Here is a 27,615-nt window from a genome sequence, read left to right as displayed (position 1 = left end):
CCTGTAGTGCAAACCGTAGATAGGCCTGGTGAGGTTGCCAGATCAGAATGTGAAGGTACGCATCCTTGATATCCAGAGATACTAGGAATTCCCCCTGTTCCAGACCTGAGATCACCGCTCTCAGAGACTCCATCTTGAATTGGAAAACCCTCAAGTAGGGGTTCAACGACTTCAGGTTCAATATAGGCCTTACCGAACCGTCCGGTTTTGGTACCACAAACAGGATTGAGTAATAACCCTTGGTTTTTGGGTGAGGTGGAACTGGAACAATGACATTTGTTTGTACCAATTTTTGAATGGCTTCCTGTAGGATAGCACTTTTTGTCAGCGAAGCTGGTAAGCCTGATTTGAAGAATCTGTGAGGTGGGAGTTCCTGAAACTCCAGTCTGTACCCCTGGTTAACAATATCCTTCATCCAGGGGTCTAGGCATGATGACGCCCAGACGTGACTGAAATCTTTTAGTCTCGCTCCCACCTGCCTGATGTCCAGGCTGAGAGGTCCATCGTCATGCTGAATATTTGGAGGAAGCAGAACCTGGTTTCTGTTCCTGGGAACCTGTTGGTTCAGGTTTTTGGGATCTTCCCCGACCTCCTCTAAAGAAGGTGTGAGGGGGTATGGATTTTTTAAATTTTGCAGTCCAAAAGGACTGCAGTGTAGGATAAGATTTCCTAGCTGGGGCTGCTGCGGAGGGAAGAAATGTCGACTTACCCGCAGTCGCCGTGGAAATACACGCATCCAATGCGTCCCCAGATAGTGCCTGACCTGTAAATGGCAGGTTCTCCACACTTTTCTAGGATTCTGCATCCGCAGTCCATTGGCGTAGCCAGAGTCCTCTGCGTGCCGAGACAGCCATGGAAGTAGCAGGCCAATGTCCTTCATGGCATCCACCTTGAAGCCTGCAGAATCCTGTATGTGACGTAAAAACAAGTCAGTGTCACTCCTATCCATAGTTTCTAAGTCCTCGAGTAAGGTGCCTGACCACTTTACTATGGCTTTAGAAATCCACGCACAAGCAATAGTGGGCCTTAAAGCCACGCCTGTAGCAGTGTATAGTGATTTGAGCGTAGTCTCAATCTTGCGGTCAGCCAGCTCCTTTAAGGCGGTTGAACCAGAGACAGGTAAAACCACCTTTGTAGACAGCCTACATACAGAAGCGTCTACAATAGGTGGGTTTTCCCACTTTTCTATTCTCTTCAGGGAAAGGGAAAGCAATGAGAATTTTTAGGGATCTGGAATTTTTTCTCTGGGTTTTCCCAGGATTTTTCAAACAAGGAGTTTAACTCCTTAGAAGCAGGGAAGGTAAGCGAGGATTTCTTATTTACTGTAATATAAGATTCCTCTACTTGTTCTGGACCTTCTCAGAAATATGCAAAACATCCCTAATGGCTTCAATCATTAGCTGCACCCCTTTAGCAATGGATGCATCCCCCCCCCCCCTGCATATCCCCATCACTGTCTCCTGTATCAGAGTCGGTATCAGTGTCAGCTTGCATTATCTGGGCAAGTGTACTTTTTTGGGGGTATGTAGATGGGGTTTTAAATGAAGTAGTGGGGGCTGAATATTTCAAACACTCCACAGATTGTCTCAAAAACTGCGTCTCTTTCTCAATAATGTGACATCCATGTTGAAATCTGGGATATCATTCCCCTTAAAGAATCCACCCATGGGGGTTCGGATTCAGAAGGCTGAGACAGCACATTGCAGTCCTGAGTATATGGAATAGACTCCTCAGGAGAAGATACACACTCTGCAGCACAGGACACAGAGTCCTTAGACATGGTAATGTGGATATACACACTTACACACACACTGGAAAATGTCGGACACAGTTTCCCCCAGAGTACCTTCAGAGAGTCACAGAGTATAAGGAGCCAGCCACACAGCGCCCCTGTAGGTAGTTATGATAAAAGCCCGGTGCTGACTAACCTTAATAGGGAGGGCAGCGCTCCCTGTCAGCGTCCTAGTTCCTATGATCTGCAGGGAGAAAATGGCGCTGGTGAGTCCTGGATCCGCTCTGAGAGGAAGCCCCGCCCCTTGTAATGTCGAGCGGCTTCCCGCACTAATTGTTTTTACTGGCCTGAGGATTTTAGTGCTAACAGGGGGATTAGCCCCTGTTAGCTGCGTGACCAGTATAGGGTTTATCCGTGCTGGCTCAGGACGCCCCTCAAAGCGCCTACACTGTATGTTGCTGAGCCTTCCTGGAGCACAGCCTGTCAGAGCTGCGCTCCCACCCTTGTGCCGCCATACCCTGCCGCTAACCGGGATGCCGGCGCTATACTCGCCACTTTTCTTCTGGCTTTGTTAGGGGGTGGCGGCCGTGTTGCGGGAGTGAACAGTCGCCTCATGGGCTTGCGATCAGCACGCTCAGGAGCTCAGTGTCCTGTCAGCGGAGTAGAGGACCATTGACTCTTCAGGAAGTTGGTTCCTATTCCCGACCCCCCCACCACCAAGTCCCACGAAGCAGGGAGGCTGTTGCCAGCAGCCTTCCTGTAACCTAACTAACTCTAGAAAATAAAAAAAAACTAGGAAACCTCCTAGGAGCTCCCCTAGCTGTGACCGACTCCTCTGGGCACATTTTCTAAACTGAGTCTGGTAGGAGGGGCATCGAGGGAGGGGCCAGCCCACACTATTAAACTCTTTAAGTGCCAGTGGCTCCAAAAGGACCCGTCTATACCCCATGGTACTAAATGGACCCCAGCATTCTCTAGGACGTAAGAGAAAGTAGATTACAGCCTAGCAGATGATGATTACAGGGTATCATATGGTGTATTGCATGTAAAGTACCTTGTTTCACACCTACTCTGCTATAGCAATATACCTTATATAAGGGTGAGTAACGCATGTACAGGCTTACATGCGTATGAGCACACACATAAAGGAATGCTACCTTACCAATGCTTCCAGGAGTAACGTTAGGAGACATTTCTCTGATCCATCAGCTCATATGACTGATGTTATTGTTCATCTAGAATCTCCAATTCATACGCTATGTTCCCTATCCATTGTTTTACATTGGTGCTGACATAGGACTTGGCGAGTGACTACATCTCCATTTATACTTCATGGTTAGTTACCAGTACAAGAGAGAGAGATATATCTGAGTCTTATTATATTACATTTGTTATTGTGAGTGTTCTCAGGAGGGTGGACACAATGATCATCTAAGACACAATAGTATAAAGCCTTCATTAAAAGTTGTTTTATTATACACACACATTTACAATTAATTGTCCCAGAGAGTCGTCTCCTATTCTTTGCAAGATTAATATTGTTACAGAAAAGTCACATTTCCATAATGTATTTTATTTCCAGCAGATGGACACACAAGCAGGAATATCTCAGAAGGACATCTAATGTTATCCACGGATTGTGAAATAAAAGATAATGACAGTAGACCGGATTCTCCAGGAGCTAACCCCATTACCCCAATTATACATCCAGCTTTATCAGCTGGTCCCCCTGATCCTGCAAAATATTCTCCTGATCACTCTGATATTGGTGTATCTGGTACAGCTCTGAGAGTAGATACAGAGTTTCCATGTGCTATAGATGCCAAATGTTTTACACAGAACACAAAGCCTATTAACCCACAGACAGGTAAGGCAAGTGAGAGGCCATTTCTATGTTCTGAGTGTGGGAAATGTTTTACATACAAATCAAATCTTATTAAACATCGGAGATATCACATAGGTGAGACGCCATTTCCATGTTCTGAGTGTGGGAAATGTTTTGCACACAAATCAGATCTTATTAGACATCAGAAAAGTCACACAGGTGAGAAGCCATTTCCATGTTCTGAGTGTGGGAAATGTTTTGCACACAAATCAGATCTTGTTGCACATCAGAGAAGTCACACAGGTGAGAAGCCATTTCCATGTTCTGAGTGTGGGAAATGTTTTGCATACAAATCAGTTCTTATTAGACATCAGAGAATTCACACAGGTGAGAAGCCATTTCCATGTTCTGAGTGTGGGAAATGTTTTGCACACAAATCAGATCTTATTAAACATCAGAGATATCACACAGGTGAGAAGCCATTTCCATGTTCTGAGTGTGGGAAATGTTTTGCACACAAACCAGATCTTATTATACATCAGCGAAGTCACACAGGTGAGGAGCCATTTCCATGTTCTGAGTGTGGGAAATGTTTTGCACGCAAATCACATCTTTTTAGACATAACAGAAGTCACACAGGTGAGAAGCCATTTCCATGTTCTGAGTGTGGGAAATGTTTTATCCAGAAATCACATCTTATTAAACATGAGAGAAGTCACACAGGCGAGAAGCCATTTTTTTGCTATGAGTGTGGGAAATGTTTTACCTGGAAATCACAACTTGTTACACATCAGCGAAGTCACAGGTGAGAAGCCATTTCCATGTTCTGAGTGTGGGAAATGTTTTGCACACAAATCAGATCTTTTTACACATCAGAGAAGTCACACAGGTGAGAAGCCATTTTTTGCTCAGAATGTGGGAAATGTTTTACACGGAAATTAGATCTTTTTACACATCAGAGAAGTCAGACAGGGGAGAAGCCATTTCCATGTTCTGAGTTTGGGAAATGTTTTGCACACAAATCAGATCTTATTAAACATGAGAGAAGTCACACAAGTGAGAGGCCATTTTCTTGTTCTGAGTGTGTGAAATGTTTTACATAGAAATCACAACTTGTTACACTTCAGCAAAGTCACAGGTGAGAGGCCATTTCCATACTCTGAGAAATAAATCAGCACAATAGACATCACTCAGGTGAGAAACAATTTTAATCTTCTGGATTATACTTATTGCCATGCGTCGTTGTTCAAGGTTCTTATCCTATCTCCTATGCTTTTTGCAATATACATGCTACCGCAGGGTGAAATAATCAGATGTCATGCCCTCATCTACCACTGCTATGCAGATGACCTGTCTTTTGCTCCAGGTACTGAGAACCCAGTACCAATTCTAAATGGTGGTCTAGCTGAGCTCCAGGTGTGGGTGATGCCAGTTGGCTGTGACTCAGTCCTGGTGAAACAGGTCCTTATGATAGAAGCTCACCAACAAAGGACAGGGCTACAGCTCAGCTTTGCAAACCAACCAGACTTACGGTGGGGGTTCAGAGTTACAAAATGCTGATCCTGTGCGGAATCTTGGTGTCCTGGTTGGTGGAGTGACACTTAGACACCAGGTATCAGCCACATTTGGATCCTCATATGAGGAACATAGCCAGAATCCAGCACTTATTTCCCTCTGAAGATCTACCTACAGTCATACATTCACTTGTATCATCACGCATAGACTACTGCAATGTCCTCTACCTGGGTCTCCCAGCAAAAGAATTGCACCGCTTGTAGCTTGTACAGATTGCAGCAGCCAGGCTGTTACCTAACCAGCCCTTTTACTGCCACATAACACCCATTCTCTGCTCCCTTCACCAGCTGCCTGTAAAATGGTGACTATTACATAATCTTACTGACTCCCAATCCTACATGACCAGTGTCAAAGGTACCAGAAGCAGCTGCTGCCTCTTTACTGCCCGGTTACTTCCATCTGCAGATGAAGGACTGTTACCAGCAGTACCAAGAATCCCCAAGCAGTTCTGAGATGTCAGGGGGGAGACAGGGTGGGTGGCACTATTGCTGTAGCGGGGGCTGCCGGAGGCACTGTCTGTGGGTAATATTGTCCCCAAGCAGTGCTGAGGTGGAAGAGGGGGGACACAGGGTGGCGAGCAGTAGGGGGAGACAGGGAGGTTGGCAGTAGTGGGGTAAAGACAGGTTGAGGGGAGACAGGGCTGGTGGCGGTAGTGGGGGGAGACAGGGCGGATGGCCACAGTGCAGTACTAGGGGCTACTGGAGGCAGTAAAGAGGTGTATGGGTCCTGCACAGAATCAGTTGATAATTAGACTTATTGATGATTATGCTTCCTTATTTCTAATTAATCCCTCGTATGTGTTCTTGTTATTTGCTGTGTCAGCCTTTATGTGTGTTCTGTGTAATAATCCTGAAAATAGAGCTGCTACCAATCTCATCATTTGAATTAACTTCAAAAAAATGAGGAAAAGATGAGATATGAGGTGCACGCTGGAAGCTTATAGGGGGTTAAAGAGGAACGCATATGTGACATCACGCAGCCCTCCGGAAAATGGTCCTGGCCCGCCGGCATTCGCCCCTCAGGTATGTGGCCACAATGTGCGTGTCCGCGCGGCCGCTGCACATGTGCATTTTGCCAACACCAGCAAACTGCTGCGGTCCACTATTGCGGCTGGGTCTGAATGATATGTATCTGTTTTACTTACCTGCAATACTAACACGTAACTTAAATTGTTTCTGTGCTTTAAAGGATATTTTATCCATGTGCAGAGTAAAGTATATTTTAAGTTTAAAATATAGATAGACAAAAATCTCTATTAAAGATATGAAATAAAGTTGTTTAAAAACAAAAGATTTCCGTTGAGTCTTTTTATGTGTCTGTGTATTATCTTATTTTCAGATAATTGTTGCTATGGTGACAGAAACAATTTCCTGTTAATATATCACTTGTATTGTTACTTTTGTGTCCACATAATATCAGTGTTACTGTATATAAATATTTTGTCTGGTGTGTAAAGGTGGGTACACACACTGCCATTGTGACTGTGCGATTTCCCTTGAAGTAGCCAGAGCCCAGAACCACCAATAGTGACTATGTACTTGCAATTTTGGCTATGTCCGATTTTGACAGCTCATTTGAATAGTGGGATGACATTATGGGGGAGGGGGACTCTTTCTGTATGCGTTTCGAGTCTGGGGTGACTCAAGGCATGCCTTGAAAAAGTCACTCCAGACTCGAAACGCGTTGCCCAAAGGAGGTCTTTGCACAGGTGAGGTGGATGTGTGTCTCTCATGTAAGGTAAAACCTATTTTATTTCTATATATTTGGGATTTGGAGCTTCGTTACCGGACCTCAGCTCAACAAAATCATATATTCAAAATCATATATTCTTCCTTGCTGGGATCTCGCACAGCCCCCTCCCCCTAAGGCTTGTATGTTTATTTTTTCAACCATTTTAAACCATTTGTGAAATAAATTGTACCTTTATTGCATCACTGTACAAGTCTATTTGACGCAAAGAGACCTTTATATGTGGTGTTATGCTGTATTCATTGTGAGTAATGGTACGCTTGAGACGTACCTTATGATAACGATACCTTGATGTGTGTTATACTGTTCCTCACTATGTAAGTGAGGTATGCTGTTCCTAAGATCACCTGCATATCTTATTTGTGGGGTTAAGATATAAAGAAACCATTATAAGGGTTATAGCACATTATATTGTGTAAGTGAGGTACGCTACCTCTAATCTACTAAATAAAGATTATTCACTTTCATAAGGAGTACCGCATTATAATCTCGTGTATGGAATAATCTTGAACATACAGTGGGGCAAAAAAGTATTTTGACAGCCACCAATTGTGCAAGTTGACCCACAAGATGAGCGAGGTCTGTAATTTCCATCATTGGTACACTTCAACTGTGAGAGACAGAATCTGGAAATCACATTGTATGATTATTAAACAATTTATTTGTATATTCTTGCGGAAAATAAATATTTGGACAATGAAAAAGTTTAACTCAATACTTTGTAATATAACCTCGGTTGGCAATTACAGAGGTCAAACGTTTCCTGTAGTTCTTGACCAGGTATGCACACATTGTAGCAGGTATTTTGGCCTACTCTTCCATGAAGATCTTCTCTAGATCTGTCATGTTTTGGTGCTGTCACTGGGCAACACGGACTTTCAACTCCCTCCACAGATTTTCTACTGGGTTGAGGTCTGGAGACTGGCTAGACCACTCCAGGACCTTGAAATGCTTCTTACGAAGCCACTCAGTTGCCCGGGCAGTGTGTTTGGGGTCATTGTCATGCTGGAAGACCCAGCCACGTTCCATCTTCAATGCTCTTACTGAGGGAAGGAGATTTTTGCACAAAATATCACGATACATGGCCCCATTCATCTTCTCCTTAATACGGATCAGTCGTCCTATCCCCTTTGCAGAAAAGCAGCCCCAAAGCATGATGTTTCCACCCCCATGCTTCACAGTGGGTATGGTGTTCTTGGGATGCCATTCACCATTCTTCTCCCTCCAAACACGGCGAGTGGAGTTTATACCAAAAAGTTTGAACATGGATTTTGACTTGCTTTTCTCACAATCCTGTGAGCTGTTCTGTCTGATATTTTTCATGGTCTTCCAGATCTTGCTTTAACTTCCACTGTTCCTGATGACTGCCATTTCTTAATTACATTTAGAACAGAGGATATGGGCATCTGATAACGCTTTGCTATCTTCTTATAGCCTTTCCTGCTTTGTGTCAACTATTCTCAGTTTCAGTGTTCTACACAACTGCTTAGAGGAACCCATGGTGCCGATTGTTGGAGCAAGGTCAGATGAGTCTGGGCTTTTAAAACCTTTGAGAATGACATCACCTGGTCTTTCCATACGATGATTGAGAACAATCCATGACACTGCCAGGTCACAGCTGTCCAAAGCGGGCAGTACACGGTATTAACTCTGCAGGGTGCCCAAACTTTCGATCCCCACTTTATGTCTCTTCATATCCCTCTGTATCTTCTGCCTTTATATCAGTCACATACGTCTCTTCTTCTCCCTCTGTATCTTCTATCTTAATATCAGTCACATACGACTCTTCTTCTCCCTCTATATCTTCTGTCTTTATATCAGTCAGATAAGTCACTTCTTCCTCTATATCTTCTGCCTTCGTATCAGTCACATATGTCTCTTCTTCCTCTATATCTTCTGCCTTTATATCAGTCACATACGTCTCTTCTTCTCCCTCTATATCTTCTGCCTTTATATCAGTCACATACGCCTCTTCTCTCTCTGTATCTTCTGCCTTTATATCAGTCACATACATCTCTTCTTCTCCCTCTGTATCTTCTGCCTTTATATCAGTCACATACGTCTCTTCTTCTCCCTCTATATCTTCTGCCTTTATATCAGTCACATACGTCTCTTCTTCTCCCTCTATATCTTCTGCCTTTATATCAGTCTCATATACGTCTCTTCTTCTCCCTCTGTATCTTCTGCCTTTATATCAGTCACATACGTCTCTTCTTCTTCCTCTATATTTTCTGTCTTTATATCAGTCAGATAAGTCTCTTCTTCTTCCTCTATATCTTCTGCCTTTATATCAGTCACATACGTCTCTTCTTCTCCCTCTGTATATTCTGTCTTTATAGCAGTCACATATGTCTCTTCTTCTCCCTCTGTATCTTCTGCCTTTATAGCAGTCACATACGTCTCTTCTTCTCCCTCTGTATCTTCTGTCTTTATATCAGTCAGATAAGTCTCTTCTTCTTCCTCTATATCTTCTGCCTTCATATCAGTCACATACATCTCTTCTTCCTCTATATCTTCTGCCTTTATAGCAGTCACATACGTCTGTTTCTCCCTCTGTATATTCTGTCTTTATATCAGTCACATACGTCTCTTCTTCTCCCTCTATATCTTCTGCCTTTATATCAGTCACATACGCCTCTTCTTCTCTCTCTGTATCTTCTGCCTTTATATCAGTCACATACATCTCTTCTTCTCCCTCTGTATCTTCTGCCTTTATAGCAGTCACATACGTCTCTTCTCCATCTATATCTTCTGCCTTTATATCATTCACATACGTCTCTTCTTCTCCCTCTGTATTGTCTATCTTAATATCAGTCTGACATTCATCCTAAATAGCAGTGATGTCAGGGTAACTGCTTCAAATCCCGAGTTCAACCTGTTCATAGTATTGGTCATTTTCCACCTGATGTTGATAATGGTAACAGTCTCGAAATATACCTTGAGAAAAGTCGCTCTGCTGCACTATGACATGGGTAGGCTCCGTATCCTAATGGTCAAGTGTCCTGCAGACCATGTCAGGGTCACTGGTTTGAATCCCAGTTTTAACCTGATAGTGTAGGTCATTTTCCGCCTGATGTTGATATTAGTCACAGGCTCAGAATATGCTTTGAGAAAAGTCTTTCTGCTGTGCAAAAACATGGACCAGCTCTGTAGCCTAAAGGATAAGGGCCCTCATTCCAAGTTGCTCGCTAGCTACTTTTAGCAGCCGTGCAAACGCATTGTCACCACGCACAGGGGAGTATATTTTCACTCTGAAGAAGTAAGAACGCCTGTGCAGTCAAGTGGCTGCAAACACATTTTGTGCATAACAAGACCAGCCCTGTAGTTACTTATCGTGTGCGATGATTCTAGCAACAAAGGTCCCGGAATTGACATCAGATACACGCCCTGGCCACATCTGCATTTTTCCAAACACTCCCAGAAAACCGTCAGTTGCCACCCAGAAACTCCCACTTCCTGACAATCTCCTTGCTTTTGGCTGTGCGATTGGTATCGTCGTTAGAACCAGTGCAAAACCACAAAGCACTTTGTACCCGTACGACGCACGTGTGCATTGCGGTGCATATGCATGCGCAGATTAGCCATTTGATTGTTACACAGCGTACAACGGCAGCTAGCGATCAACTCGGAATAACCCCCAAAGTCTCCTGCCCACAGTGATGACCGTGTCACTGGTTCGACCTGTGTTTATAGTAATGGTCATTTTCCACCTGATATTGATATTGGTAAGAGTCTCAGAATATACCTTGAGAAAAGTCTCTCCGCTGTGCAAAAACATGGGCAGGCTCTGTAGCCTAATGGTTAAGTGTCCTTCCCACAGTGATATATTCTGCAGCCAGTGATGTCAGAGTCACTAGTTTGAATCCCACGTTTGAACTGTGTTTATAGTATTGGTCATTTTCCGCCTGATATTGATATCAGTCTCAGAATACACCTTGAGAAAAGTCTCTCCGCTGTGCAAAAATCTGAAAAAACTATATCTGTGAAACGCACGTCGGCGATGCACACTGTGCCTATGTGATTCATCATTTTGTGCATACCAATTATGTGTGGAATAGTCAAAGTGCGATTTGTGTGAAAGTGTACTCCTGGGGCTCAATGCTCTGTGATACTGATAGGGCTTAGCATATACTTACCAGAGCTCAGCTTATTATTTAGTTACAGGTGAACAAACAGCTGAATAGATAGCAACAGTGTAACATCAGTTTAAGACACAGAGTTTAATGTGTCCACTTGATACTTTTATATAATTGTCTGTGATACATTACAAACATACTGCAACTGCCACATGTATAAAGTAATGGCTCCCCCTTAGTGAATGGATGAGTAGGACCTGCAATCTGTGGAACACAGTCACAGACCATCAGTTAGGATAAACTGTTGCCTGATCCATAATAGCTCGAGGAGAGTATTTAGGACACTGACATTTTGTGACATTAATTAAGCATGTTGAAATTAATGCCTCACACTATGGACACATCTTATATCTAGGTGTGAAATCTTGTATTAATTCAGTCCGCTGCAGACAATACAACTGATACAGCGCATTACGTGGGGAAATAATCCCCAGTCTGCCCTAATTATAAAATGCAGGGATAGTGCAGTGGATCCCCTCTACCACTCAATTATAGCAATTCAGCAATATGAATCAAGCTCCACTATATTAAGAAATATTGGAGATTTAAAGTTCAAGAAGTATTAGTGATATTACAATATAAAGTTGTCATGTGATTAGGCATATCACGCCAATAGCAGTCATATATACGACAATTGTCATGTGCAAGTTCACGTTGGAACAGTGAATTTGTGTATAATGCTGATAGCAATGATTGCGAGCATCCACTAATATCACAATTTCAACATCTTTATTGAATATAAGAAGTGATATTGCACACTGTGATATTTGAGTGGAAGCGCTTCAAAAGCTGACGGGATAATAGAAGCAACGCACATTGCCACACGCAGCGTTAAACAATACTGCATTAGCTGACTGCTAAAAAATGATAAGAGACATAGGGGGTAATTCCAAGTTGATCGCAGCATGATTTTTGATAGCAACTGGGCAAAACCATGGTGGTCATTCCGAGTTGTTCGCTCGGTATTTTATTCTCGCAACGGAGCGATAAGTCGCTAATGCGCATGCGCAATGTCTGCACTGCAACTGCGCCAAGTAAATTTGCTATGCAGTTAGGTATTTTACTCACGGCATTACGAGGTTTTTTCTTCGTTCTGGTGATCGTAATGTGATTGACAGGAAGTGGGTGTTTCTGGGCGGAAACAGGCCATTTTATGGGTGTGTGCGAAAAAACGCTACCGTTTCTGGGAAAAACGCAGGAGTGGCTGGAGAAATGGGGGAGTGTCTGGGCGAACGCTGGGTGTGTTTGTGACGTCAAACCAGGAACGACAAGCACTGAACTGATCGCAGATGCCGAGTAAGTCGAGCTACTCAGAAACTGCTAAGAAGTGTCTATTCGAAATTTTGCTAATCTTTAGTTTGCAATTTTACTATGCTAAGATTCACTCCCAGTAGGCGGCGGCTTAGCGTGTGCAAAGCTGCTAAAAGCAGCTTGCGAGCGAACAACTCGGAATGAGGGCCCATGTGCACTGCAGGTGGGGCAGATATAACATGTGCAGAGAGAGTTAGATTTGGGTGGGGTGTGTTCAATCTGCAATCTAATTTGCAGTGTAAAAATAAAGCAGACAGTATTTACCCTGCACAGAAACAATATAACCCACCCAAATCTAACTCTTTCTGCACATGTTATATCTGCCTCCCCTGCAGTGCACATGGTTTTGCCCAGTTGCTATCAAAAATCCTGCTGCGATCAACTTGGAATTACCCCCATAGGCCCTCATTCTGAGTTGTTCGCCCGCTAGCTGCTTTTAGCAGCAATGCAAACGCTAAGCCGTCGCCCACTGGGAGTGTATCTAAGCATAGCAAAAGTACTAACGAAAACATCGCAGTGCGGCAGCAAAATAAGATTGAGCAGTTTCTGAGTAGCTCCAGACCTACTCCTTCCTTGCGATCACTTCAGACCATTCAGTTCCTGATTTGACGTCACAAATACGTCCAGCGTTCTCCAAGCCACGCCTACGTTTCTACAGGCACGCCTGCGTTTGTATCTGACACGCCTGCGTTTTTACGCTCACTCCCTGAAATCGGCAAGTTACCTCCCAGAAAAGCCCCTTTCCTGTCAATCATTCTGCGGTGTGTGGTGCGTCTGAAAAGTGTAGTTCGAGCTTGTGTTAAAGTACTATGGATGATGTTAATGTCCGCCGCGTGTGCGCATTGCGATCCATGCGCAGAATTGCCGGTTTTTCACCTACTAGCAGAAATGCGAACGAAAACTGCTAGCGAACAACTCGGAATGACCCCCATAATTGCTGTGTGAGTAGGTGGACTGTACTAACAGCAAATAGATACACGGCAACCGTTACTCATAAGTATATAATAGAACAGTGATTTCACTAATAAGGCTGACAGCAATGACTGAGAGCACTTAGATGTATGTGGACTCCAACAGAGGGGAAACACTAGCCAGCAGTGTATCATTTATATAATATTATGTAATAGTGTCCAAGATTTGTGAGGCATTATCCTGGAAAATTATACACCAGGCCATATTTATTGAGCCCAGTTTAGATTCATATAATAAGTAAATACATCACAAGACAATACTGTGATATTACAGCTCAATAGTATACTTCGCACCTTGAAGGTTATACTACCCAAAACCTGGTAATGAATAAGAGAGTACACTGCAAGACATTAACAAATATTTTTATTTATATAAGCACTTAAATCAGGGCTGGCCAAACCGGTCCTCGAGATCTACCAACAGGTCACATTTTCCAGACCACCTAGCTGGAGCACAGGTGTAGTCATTACTAATTAAGATGTGCTGCATTTATTCCTACCTGACAATTCTACAGATCTCCAGGAGGCCTGGAAAACATGCACTGTTGGTAGATCTCGAGGACCGGTTTGGCTAGCTCTGACTTAAATGGACAGTACACACAATATCATTGGAAGTCATAGTACAAATGAATTGACTATATATGGTGTACACGACACAGTAGGTACAGTGTGTGTTTTTAACAATATATGTTACACTGTGTTTTGTCAGTTGTTGATTTTGGTATTCACATTTCACAGTTACAGGCCTTCTAACATTAATACAATAAAAGTTATATTTTATGTATCTATTTACTGTTAAGTGCGCCACACTAAGACCAATTCTTTCCTTTCTTTGTGTGTAACTTTATACAAAAGTAACAGGATGGAAATGTACCAAGAGAGATTGTCAAAATTGTAATGTTCCTTGGTCTGATAAATGCAGAACTAATAAGTCTGGGGAACCGTCCACATCACGTAGTACTAGACGCTGTGATAAGGAAAGGGTAAGGGTTACTCCCTATAAGCAAGGTTCCTGGAAATGTGAATGTTCTCAGACCAAGTTACACATGACAATACGTCGTCTAGATTGTAATAGCAAAAAGAAAGAAACCGACAGGCAAAGTAATCCTACAGAACCACAGCTACAGCCTGTTTATATTGTAAGTCCCACAGGAAAGTCACAAAAGTTGGTTCCGTATGGACAAAATACTAGTATGAAAATCCAGACTATTGCAAAATCAGAAGAATAGATTATTGATATATCAAAGTTTATTGTGATAGTAATATTATCAATAATAATCTGTTATTCTATGTACTTTGTAAATATACAGGTCGGGGATGCCAGGATATCAGATACTTACTAAGTGATGGAGCCAGTGTCTAGATTTTCATGCACACATTGCACTGCACATGTTGTAATTCCACATAGAAGTCACATATATAATATTGTTAATTTTTTTCCCTTTCCTTGTATTTGATACTACATCAACCGACATAATTTACATATTTTTCCTACCACAAGGTCCTCATACTGCTGTTTTTTTTCTCTAAATATTATGTTTTTAAACTTTTATGGTCTTTATTTTATGATCCCGTAGTTATCCAAGAGTTATTTGCCCATATAACAAACAATTTCTGTTTTGTGACAAGGTTGTCACAAGGGGGGAGAGTAGAATATATTTGTTATAGGCAAAGATATTGTTACTATAAATAGCTGCATGGCGCATATTCCAGTGCATTTTATTTTTTAGAAAGATATGCAAGTGAAGAAAGGAAAAGTATGTAGGATAATAGATGGATCATAACGAGAGAGGTGATTGGAAAAGAAAAGTTGAGAAACAATATGAAGGTCGCATGAAAGTTTGAAGACTGAAAGAAAGTCTGTTTTAAGAAAGAAAAAAGAGAGAGACTATTGTAGTAATGAAGATAATGAGATTACACCGAGTCATCCTACACGGAACGATGATATTTCAAAGGCCCAAGGAAAACTACCGTCATAAAAGACAATGAAGATATTAATTCCATGTTTCTTGACAATGAGCCACTATGAGAAATCTAGAAAGTATCCTGTTCCAGAGAAGAAAATATGGTATAATAGAGAAATGTTAAACCTATGAGAAATGAATACAATTGTACCAGTCTTGTTTATAACAGGAAATATCCTTGTGGAAGGGAAAATGGACGTGTACCAGATAATAATGATATCTGGTGAGGTTACAGGTAAGACCACTGCACTGACATCACTATTACCGTACCTGGCCTGACGGAGAAAGCCCATAGGCTTACTCACATTGGTAAGGGGAGTATGGTGACAACAGTTCAGCTTTCTTTTCCTATGAATGTAAGAGGATGCAGTCATGCCTTCCCTGTCTAAAGAGAGAATACCCCGCTCTACACAAGGACCTTTCCCAGGCAATACAGAATAACTATCCACCCTATAGGAAATAAGTCTTAGTATGTTGTAAAGTGTTTAGCGGCAGCCAAAAGCACTGGTTGGCCACATTGTATAGAATAAAATTATTAAAACAATATATATATATATTTAATCATAAGAGTGGAATCCACAATTACACCGCCCTATAGGTCTTTGGCCTCAGAGAATCCCACCATGATATCATGTTGTCAAAAGTCACAGGGAACGTGGTGTGGGGGTGGCGTAGTCTTGCATAAGCACCAGTTGATGTCTATCGCTCCACTAACTCTGTTCCCAAGAACCGGTTTCCATATTAGATTTTCATTGGCACATGCCCAGTATAAGGTATCATGCTGAATTAAATAATGGCACCACATACTATAGCCATGCCTGAAAGGAAAAAATAAGGAGTTCAGGAAGATCCACCAGAGCACAGTCTCCTACCAGGCAAACAGCAGTGCTGGGAGCAGCTGGCATGAGATGAAGCCTGGTGAGTTTATGAATGGTCTGTAATTCTCTTATCAGGTCTCCTTATAGATCATTGGGGAAGAACCACGCCAAGGACTACCTCTATTTACAGAAATTTGCTGAGAGAAGCCCACCTGGAGAGGCTAATAGCACCAACGAGGGGGCTGATCTCACCATAAATTTGGAGGCACTGTTTAAGGGACAGTAAATAGTTCTATGCCTTGTTTGGTATGGATGGTAAAGTGGAAGAATCGCAAATCCCTGTAAGGTGTATAATGTTTAAGAATAGACCTGCTCATAGTAGATTGGATGGCAGATATTATATACTGTATATATTTCATACTTGGTGGAACAAGGGGGGGACAGGACGGGGAGCTGAATCAGGTTCCTGGTACTGTGGCAAGTAAGGTAACAATTCACCTGTGGGTTCTATGTGACTGATGACATTTCTCCCTACATCATGATCCATAATGGCTTAAGGAAAATAACACAAACATATAGTATGTTCCTCACACTGACCAGGGCATATGAAGATATAATAACACTAGGAATATGTACAAAATGATGTTTTGATAAGATACTGATGAATATGTACTTGAGCAGAAGAAGAAATATATCACTTATCAATTGAGACATGCTTACCAAAAGTATCTATTTATATCTCGTGGTTATAGAGCTAAAATACTATGATTTACAAATTAATTTACTATAAAAAAACCCTTACTGATATGCCTTTTGGCTTGCTATATAGACTTGTGATAGACCTAGGAAGTTTTACTTTTATGGACTAGCTAAAAATATAAAGGCTACAAATACCTCTATAGGACTCATTAATGAAGAAATGAGAGACATTAGAGAAGGTATGATTCACAATCAAGTAGCCATCCATTAGTTACTGCTCAGAGAAGGTAGCGGATGGGAATAATTTAAAGGAATGTGTTTTAATATCTCAGATAATTACAATCCCATTGAACAGAAGGTTAAATTACTACAAGATTTACAGGAACACATGAACCAATCGGCTGATTGGGATCTTTTTGGATGGATGGGAGCTAGTATTTCTAAGTGGCTATATCAAGTGTTACATTATGTCATGATGATAATTCTTATAATTCTCATAATCTGTGTAAGCATCAAATGTCTGCCGTCCCTTGGTCAACAATGTTGCAAAATACTAACACCCCAAAGAAAGCCTAATCTTATGGTGATGACCCCGGTTACCTACACTGCGGTAGCCCACACATGATCACACTAACAGAAATATACACTTAATAGGTGCGTACATGCTTTTGCTTCATACACACACACAGCAAGAAGAACCTCAACCTATAGCCAGGGTAAAGAAACAGAACATATTCTGTCGCTACCTCTTCCATTTCTCTTATCTATACAAGTTTTCGGGAGGGTTGAGGCTTTTCGCATCGATACTCAGTGGACTAGTGCCAGCGATTGCATCCAGAGAACGGGTTTTCCTTATTCTATCTCGCATCTCACACTACTCCACTCATCACCAGACAAATCATTTAAACATGGTGAATATTTGATTTATTATATGATAGTTGTTTAGAGATTAAACAAAACGGTGGAATGTTGAAATTATATCAAATATCCTGTATTGTCTCATTAATTGTGCTGATTCTTGATATTCTAATGTTCCCTTAAACAGTGTTTTCTTTTAGTATAGAGTTACTATGCACAGAGTAATATTCTCCCACAACCCTTGAGCATCATTTGATTAGGTGTTTTACGTGGCTAGTAGCAAGGCCTTTGTGTAGATAACGAGTGCTCAATGATATTGTATGAGACTTTGTGACAGAACAAGGACATATCATGGAATATCTGATGGACCTTCAATTTGGACAACACGTTATTATGAACAAGAATGACCTTTATGACAACGAAGCCTATTAGAGAATCTAACTGTTATGTATAGGAGATTCAAGATTCATGGACAAGTCTGCCATCTTATGGATAAAACCACTCTCTTTAATTAGCTAATCGGACCATATTTGGCATTTCCCCTTATTGTTCATCAACCAATGTATCTCCATTATTTAATCTATATGTACACCTTGTTTGTAAATAAGCTCTGAATAATTGTATAATGTTATGGTATAAATAATGTAAAGTGTTCTAAAGACACAGGCTCATTGATGAATTCTGTCTTGGTCCACGCTCCTCTGCGCAGAATATTGGGAGCGGTTCCTTCTTTGATAATAAATTCTATATGCTGAATATCATCACAACGGAGAACTCTTAATTATTTTTATAATTCATCTTTAACACCAGACTTGTTGTATTGGGACTGTTTGCCATCTCCTTCTTCTTTTGTTTTCCCTTGAGACAGAAAGGGCTGAAAAGCCGGAATTTTAGGCTTGAATTTGTATGTGGAAGGAAACTTCACATTTTTGGAGTCTGCTTCTGACTCCAAGATACTGATTAATTCTTTACCAAAAAGAATATCTCCAGTAAAAGGTAAAGACTCCAAAACCTTTTCGGATTCTGAATCAGCTTTCCATGTACGTAGCCAAACTGCTCTGTGAGCGGCTACTGCTGAAGCTGATGCCTGAGAGGCAATAGTACCCATATTCAAGGCTGCTTCTTCCATAAACATTGCAGCCTGTTTGATATGTGCTACATGAGATTTTTGCTCTCTAAATGCAACTGAAAGATCCCCTTCCAATGCATCAGTCCAGGCAGCCACTGCTTTTGCCAGCCAAGCTGAAGCCATGACTGGTCTTATGATTGCCCCAGACAAATAAAAATGTTTTGAAAACCATCAACTCTCCTATCCATGACATCATTTAATGATGTTGAAGGCAGAGGTAATGTAGATATTCCCAGTAACCAAATGACATGCATATCTACTTTGGGGGCCACCTCCCTGTTTGAACAGTCCTCAGCCGGAAGAGGATAATTGGAATTCCATTTCCTTGAAATTCTACATTTCTTACTGGAAGTAGCCCACGCCTCTTCCATAATTTCCTTCAGCTGTTCTGACCCAGGAAACTCAGTCCTGACTGTTTTGGGACATTTAAACACAGGTGACTTAGATTTTAACACAGGCTCTGCTGATTATTCTAAGGATAGAATGGCTTTCATCGCATTAATTAACTCAGATATGTCCACTGAGCTAAGACCTCCTTCCTCATCTTTGTATGCAGAACCAGAGTGTAATGAGTCTTCTTTCTCCAACGAATCCTCATCTGAAGCATGTGTAGACTGTGAAGATGTTGTTTCATGTCTATGTGCTTTACTTACCACTGGCCTTTCAGCCTGTTTTTGTTGAGAGGCTGCTGCTTCCCCCGCTGGATGTGATAAACCCCAGGTGGATGCTGCATGTAAGGATTAATAGTGTAACCTATCCCTGGTACAGAAGTTGGAATTATCCACTCAGCTATACTGGATAATGCCTGTACAAAGGTAGCCCATGGGCGTAAAGCAGTGGCCAGAGGGAGCCAACGGCTGGAGGGAACCAGCAGCCGGTGGGGAAGAGAGCCTGCAGCCGGGGAGAACAACTTCTGTGCGCAGATCAGTGGAGAAGGGGGAGCGTAAGATCAGATGCAAGGGTATTTGCATGGGTATTGACACCGGAAATACTGACACAGGTATTGCCCAAGATATTCCCAATTTATTACCTAATGACGACTATGGCTCAGCAATATGGTATATAGAAAATAATGTGCATAGCATAAGGGAGGATACTAACATCAGGGAGGGGGTTTAGAAAGTCTTAATAGGTCAGATAGAGATAGTAGTGAGGAAGGTTGTCTTAAGCATGATGGGGTGGAAAGGGAGGGAGGAGAATAACAGTCAGTAAGGGTAAGTCTAGAAAGGCTCTTGTAAATATAGATAAGATACCACTAAAACAAACGAGCAATGGAGAGGCTAAGCTAAGATGTATGCTTGTGAATGCAAGAAGCCTTTCGGGTAAAATGGAGGAATTGGAATGGCTTGTATCATAGTCTCAGTATGATATTATAGGTATTACGGAAACATGGTGGGACGACTCTCACAACTGGGTTGTGAATTTGGAGGGATATTCTCTTTTCAGGAGGGACAGGGCTACCAAAAGGGAGGAGGGGTATGTCTCTTTGTTAAACCATCTCTAAGACCAAACTTAATAGAGGGTATTTTCGGGGGAGGCTGGAGATAACGTGAAGTCGCTATGGGCTGAGATCACAAGAGGGGGCACAGAGGCGAAGAAACTAGTCATTGGCACGTGCTACAAGGAACCGGATATTAGTGTACATGACGAGGAACAACTCTTACACCAAATTGAAAAAGCTGCGGGAATGGGGGACATCCTAGTGTTAGGGGATTTTAACTATCCTGATATAAATTGGAGTAGCGATTCATGTGTAAAAACTAGGAGCAGCAGGTTCTTAAATACATTAAAGGATCAATACTTAACTCAATTAGTCGAGGACCCAACTAGAGGTAAAACTATTCTGGACCTAGTTATTACCAGTAATGTGGACATTATATCAAACACTAAAGTTGGGGAGACCTTGGGAAACAGTGACCACAATATGATCACATTCAACATAAGTTTCAAGAAACATAGCTATAATAAGGGAACAACTAAAACATTTAACCTTAGAAAAGCTAATTTCAATATGCTGAGACAGGCACTAAACGAGATTGACTGGGAAGTTTTGTTTCATGGTAAAGACACAACGGTAATGTGGGTAGCTTTAAAAGGGTTGCTTGATAGCAATATTCGCAAATTTATTCCCATGAGCAGTAAATACAGGAGTACTATAAACAAACTAATGTGGCTTAATAAGTAGGTCAAAGAAGCAATGGCTAAAAAGAGGCGTGCTTTCAAAACATTTAAATCTAATGGAGGGGAGGAGTCATTCCAGTATTATAAGGAATGCAATAAAAATGCTAGAGTAATCACAGAAAAAATTGTAAACGAAAAGCAAATCGCTATAGAGAGTAAAAGCAATCCTGAAAAGTTTTATAAATACCTAAAAAGGAAAAAGGTTAAAAAATGAGAATGTAGGCCCATTAAAAGATGAATTGGGAGGTTTGATAAATGATGATAAAATAAAAGCAGAAATACTGAACAATTTTTTTCCTCAGTATTCACCAGGGAGGATCAGTCGGAGAAAGTAGTGCATAAATATAGGGAAGGTAATGACTCTTGGCTGGATACTTATTGTCCTGGAGAGACTAAGCAAAATAAAGATTAATAAATCACCAGGCCCAGATGGTTTTCATCCGAGGGTTAATACGGAGCTTAGGTCATAGCTAGCAAAACCCCTATACTTGATTTTCCACAGTTCAATCAGATCAGGCAAGGTACCTAAGGATTGGCGCATAGCGGAGGTAGTGCCTTTATTTAAAAAGGGAACTAAAAATAATCCTGGTAATTATAGACCAGTTAGCTTAACCTCTATAGTGGGCAAATTATTGGAAGGTATCTTGAGGGATAGCATAGAGCAGGCATTCCCAACTACGGTCCTCAAGGCACACCAACAGTGCATGTTTTAGTGATATCCAGGCTGCAGCACAGATGGTTAAATCAAAATAACTGAGCTACTAATTAAGTCACCTGTGCTGCAGCCTGGATATCACTAAAACCTGCACTGTTAGTGTGCCTCGAGGACCGTGGTTGGGAATGCCTGGCATAGAGGATTATCTGCACGTTAATAAGATTATTAGCAAAAGTCAGCATTGGTTTGTAAGGGACAGATCATGTCAAACTAACTTAATTAGCTTCTATGAGGAAGTGAGCGAGAATCTTGATCAGGGAAAAGCAGTGGATGTGGTGTATTTAGATTTTGCAAAAGCCTTCAAAACAGTGCCTCACAGGAGACTGATCATCAAATTAAGGGAACTTAGTCTAGGATATACTATTTGTACATGGATAGGTAATTGGCTGGATAACATAGCACAATGAGTAGTGGTCAACGGGATGTTCTCCAGCTGGGCACCAGTAGTCAGCAGAATACCACAAGGGTCCGTACTTGGCCCGCTACTGTTCAATATATTTATCAACAATCTAGGAATAGTCCTGGAAAGCACAGTGTCAATCTTTGTGGATGATTCTAAGATGTGTAAGGTAATTAATTCAGATAGCGATGTGGAGTCTCTACAAAATGACTTATTTAAACTTGAAGCATGGGCGTCTAAATGGGGAATGAGGTTCAATATAGAAAAATGCTAAATTATGCATTTTGGGACAAAAAACACAATAGTGTGTTCAATTTTGGGCACCATATTATAAAAAAGATATGAGAACTAGAAAGGGTTCGAAGGTGGGCTACTAAATTGATTAAAGGGTTAGAGTCTCTGGAGTACGCAGCGGCTAAGAGGTGACATTAATATCTTCAAATATGTAAAGGGTCAGCACAAGGAGCTAGCAGCGGATTTGTGTATTAAAAGAACTCTGCATAGGACACGTAGGCTCTCGCTGAGGCTAGAGGAGAGAAAATTCCATATACAACGTAGGAAAGGGTTCTTCACGGTAAGGGCAATAAAAATTTGTAACTTCCTGCCGGAGAAGATAGTAATGGCAGACTCTGTAAATGCATTTAAAAACCGATTAGACAAATTTCTAACTGGAAAGGGTATCCAGGGTTATAGCATTTAACACAGTGACATTAAACTGGGAGTGGTAATAATCATTGTTGTCAATTGGTACTAAGACATTACATCAGCAGGTACATTATAATATGAACAGCTGATCACAGAATACAGGTTGAACCCGATGGGCATTTTGCCTCTTTTCAACCTCACTAATTATGTAACTATGTAACTATTACCTTATATAGGAGTTTAAACGTATTCAGACGCATAGCAAAAGAAACAACAGTAATAATTATTAGACTCATATGCATCCGGCACTTATCCAACTATTCGTACTCAAAAGGTAGATAGAGACTTAGTGCTGTATTACCCGGCTCAGTAGAGTGTGATACAAGGAGACTCACCCCACTTCCAGGACTGATCAATACGTTAGCAAACGCTGAGTGGATCCAGACGCTAATAGTGTACACACTCGCCCCGTAAACCTACAGTGAACACAGACGCCCAAGAGAACACTGACACACCAGTCACACAGCCGCCTATGCTGCGACTGGGTCCTTTTAGATACACAGTGTCTCAGATGGAAGCCGGAAAACCGTTCATGGCAGGAGACTCTGAGGAAACTGGTCATGAACCGGGGGAGGGACAACCAGGGGAGAGTCTGACTCTCCACTGTTGACATCAATCCCAGGGATCATGGCCTCATGCTACCTCTGGATCCTATGATCCTGAAGGCCTAGCACTATGATCATAGGCCTAGCCTATGATCCCGAAGGCCTAGCTGCCACGCTAGGTGGCAGCCACATCAGTGACTGTTTGGTAGTCACCTCCAAAATAGTGCAGCTGTGTCCATGTTCCCCCTCTAAGCAGAACCGATGCCTTACCTTCTCCCCATGCGCCGGCCACAGCCGGGTAACTTCTGCTGGACTTGCTTGTATATCCGACACAGACTCCCGCCAAAAAGGCACTGTACACGTGGGTAAGCATTGTCACGACTCGGCGGGGAATTGTTGGAGCGACTCTTTCTAAGGTGCGTGTAAGATGCTTTTTAGAAAGATCACTCAAGAAAAAGACTATAAAAATAAAATAAGAATGCTTATAGCTGCTAAAAACCAGAAGCCCTCTTGACCATGGTCTCGCTCCTGCCACACCAAACAAAAAACTGATTTGCCTGAGCCAGGAGGTGGGGATATATGGATGGGCCCACTGCATGCTGGGAGGCCAAAAGCTTTGACCATTTGGTGCAAATCTGCTGTCGCATCATCATATCCCAATGTTATCCTGTGGATAACCTGTGGACCCTGCAGGAGAAAAAACTGCTGCAGCAGCTGGGAGAGTTACATGAAATGAGGAGCTGGTGCAGCTGGTTAATAAGCTGGAGGAAATCACAGGATCTATATAGCAGCTGCAGCAAATAAAGAGTCAAAAGTTATCATAATGCTGATTCCATGGACCTGTGTGAGGCTGGCTGGGATGCTGATGCAAAGGAGATCAAAGCTGGTGGTGAAGGAAACCTGCAGAGTTCCAGCTTAGATGTGGAGAGGTGGCTCTGTAGGAGAAGGTAGATCTGAGGGCGGGTAACAAAGTGCCAGATGTGGCAGCTTCTAGGTACACATTGTGGATCTGGTGGTGGCTGTGGTCTCTCAGGGTCTGGTCTAGGATTGGCCATCAACCATTGATGATCAGGAATCATTGATGGACTATACGTGATATCTAGTTTTACCATCAAAGGAAGAGAGCCAGGTAGTTACCCGCCATCGATAGTAGCTGTGAAGATACTAGGTTCCAAATCACTCAGGCACAGTGGTAGATGAAAAACCAACAGTGGTTTATTGAACAGAATGGGTTATAAACAGCTCAGCACACCTCTGTAATCCAATTCCACATGACAATTCCCACCACAAATTCCTGGCAGAACATCACTTCTTAGTCAAGGAGCATAGAATCTCTTTCAGCTCTCTGGTTAGCTCTTCTTATACCCCCAGAAGCTTCATATTACATGGGGTGTGTGTGACTTCTTTGTCTAAGGATCTTACAGCATTGGAATACAATACATATTCTAATCAAGGTGATTACATCAGCCAGAGAGCAACCATGTCTGGTCAGCTCACTGTTGGACAATAGGGAGTAAACAAAAAGGGACAATGGTACCTTATATGACTCACCCTTTGAGAGTCCACCGTGGTGGTGGTAAACAATAGAAAACTAAGTCTAACATGAATACATTATCCAAAGGGTAACAGATAATGTAACACAATTGGATATATTAACAATATTAAGGTTGATTTAAACACAATATTGGGTGAGCAGTAATGGACATGTTATGGAGAATGAGGAAACAGATGAATTGAATGTATAGGGACATGGGGATAAAAAGCACATATCTGACATAAGAAATGAGGCATAGCTATATTGTCACAGACCTCTCATTTCCTCACTGTAGCCATGGGCCAGATGTTATTTCCCATCATTTACAGACTTCTGCCGCTGCACCGAGATGCTAGGCTGTCAGCCAGTAGCCCTGCACCGCTCCGGCTCTTACATATAGTGTGCTGTTCCAGCTGGGAATGGGATGCCCCATCCACCTCACTGACGATCATAATTCTTATCATATAGAACTAAAGAATATTTCGATATAGTGGGCAATATAAACTGCCTGACAACATTTGTGGTTTATGTAATCTCCTGCATTTGCGGTTGCCAATATGTCGGTAGAACAATACGCTCTCTAGGTTTTTAGAACATAGAAGATTAATTCTTAAAAAGTCAACTAAACACAGCGTACCTAGACATGTTTGCTCACTCCATGGAGGTGATTGTGGGGTTCTGTCCATACAGGGAGTTGAACATATAAAACAGACATTCCGAGGTGGGGATAGATATAACCTCCTCTGTAAGAGGGAAGCATACTGGATTTGTATGATAGATACTTTGTTCCCTCTAGGTCTCAACGAAAACATTGAGCTGAATAATATATGAATCAATATCTGTATGTTATTCTATTTTATCCTATAGCTTCCTTTTTTTTCTTCTTCCCTCCCCCCTTTTTTTCCCCTTGCTGTTTTCTTATCCTTCTGTTAAGAAACTTAGTCTATACATACATATATATCCTTTGCGATATCTATGGAGTATATTATACACATGGTACTTTGTATCTATCTCTGGATTATTCTTTGGCTAGTGTGATATGAGCAACAATAGACTCATATATATATATATATATATATATTTTCACCAATTTACACTGAATATGACGATGCATATGGCTAACTCAGATGGTCTCTGTCACAACGACTGATGATTCAGAAAAGATTTTTCTATTTAATTATTATTATCTGTATATCTTAGGAACATCTATTTGAATATTTTCTCTCCTACTATTTTGAATATAGTGGTTTGGTCCGATATGCTTTGGGTGGGTTATAAATAGTTTATACAGCTGTAGGTATTTCCTCCACCTTAATCTTGCCACAACTTGTGATTTATTTGTTGCCTCTTCTCAATATACGTACCTAATAGATTAAACCTATAATATAAATGTATTCCCCAATAACAACTATTGGGGTGCGCTTCAACCATTCTAAATGGCTGTAAACATAAAAACAATATAGAATTCTATATAAAGTAATTGAGTCTAAGTTGGATTTGAACTGATGACATCTCTCACTGGTGCTCAGTTACTTACTCACTGAGCTATTTTAGCTGTCTAGTTATTATGAGCTCTTTTGAAATACTTGTTTCTTGGAGCTTTCTAATTAAATTAATGGTTATACTCAGAGATTCCTTTTTATATTGAATGTGTTTTCAGAAAGTGGTGGGAATAACTTGAAACACGAAACCCCTTCAAAGGAATAGAGAGGATGATAAATATTCAAACTATATATAAAAAATAATCTCTATAAAGCAAGACATATTTAATGTCAAAGTAATAAAGCGACATATTAGGTATCTGTCCATTAGAAATTCTATCTGTATATACATATATATGGGGCTTAGTGTGTTCTTTGTTTTCCCACCACTATCTACTATAAGTACTAATTTTATTGTTTAAGCTTGATATTATCTGTATAGTTCCTTTTTCTTTTTAACAAAAGAGCACCTGTATTAATTACATCATGTGGATCAACTCTATACAAATTAAGCAACACCGAGCATTCACTCAGGTGTGCATATCACCACTCAAAAGCCAATTGGATACAAGCGGTTTAAATAAGCATTTACTTCTTCATTGGGTATTCATATCTCCTGAGGAAACCGCCGTTTGCCTGTGGCGGAGAAACGCGTTGAGGGTTGTAGCTACTGTCGGTCCATTGAAGGAGATTCATACACTATAAACAATTTCATTGATCCTCACCGCTGTCACATGGGACAGAATGATACCGCCCGCCGCTGTGCTGAGACGCCCTGTCTGCAGACTGATCATCGGAGCTCGTGGCATCTCCCTCTGGTCCATCTGTGAGGGATACCTGCAGCCGCTTGTAGCTCACACTGCACTTTGCTATTGACGGGAACCAGCGGAGATTACCAACATTGGGTGAGAACACTGACCTATAAGTGAGGATACTGAACTACTTAAATTATCCACTTTAATACAATGGGATCCCTCTGGTATATACATAAACTGGAGTACTCCTACACTCTAATATGTTAATTAATGGACCGCAGTACTGCACATATCAGCTGATTCAACTGCATTTAAATACAACTGATCTAACATGAGTGATTACAGCTGAATCTGTATACAGTTTATATACAATCAGAAATATTGTGGCTACATTTTATCTGGTTATTATTGGCAGAACTGTTTTTATTGTGTTGAACTGTAATAAATATTAGAAATATTTTTATTTACATACCATCAGCGCTCTTTTATGTCTCTATTGAAACTTAAACAATCTATATTGTCTAAGGCATCC

The 27,615-nt window shown here is 41.4% G+C and overlaps 1 protein-coding gene and 1 pseudogene across 1 annotated transcript in view; one reads left to right on the top strand and one right to left on the bottom strand.

Moving 5' to 3' along the window:
- LOC134984306 (zinc finger protein 250-like) overlaps positions 1-5,678 on the top strand; it is a 39,246-nt pseudogene extending 33,568 nt beyond the window's left edge.
- The window catches only part of LOC134984310 (uncharacterized), a 280,342-nt gene that overhangs the window by 200,704 nt on the left and 52,023 nt on the right, over positions 1-27,615 (bottom strand). The window lies entirely within an intron of this gene.

Source organism: Pseudophryne corroboree, assembly GCF_028390025.1.
Source record: "Pseudophryne corroboree isolate aPseCor3 chromosome 3 unlocalized genomic scaffold, aPseCor3.hap2 SUPER_3_unloc_49, whole genome shotgun sequence".
Classification (NCBI taxonomy): domain Eukaryota; kingdom Metazoa; phylum Chordata; class Amphibia; order Anura; family Myobatrachidae; genus Pseudophryne; species Pseudophryne corroboree.
The sequence above is the reverse complement of the archived record's forward strand: the minus strand, read 5'-3'. Positions and strand labels throughout refer to the sequence as shown.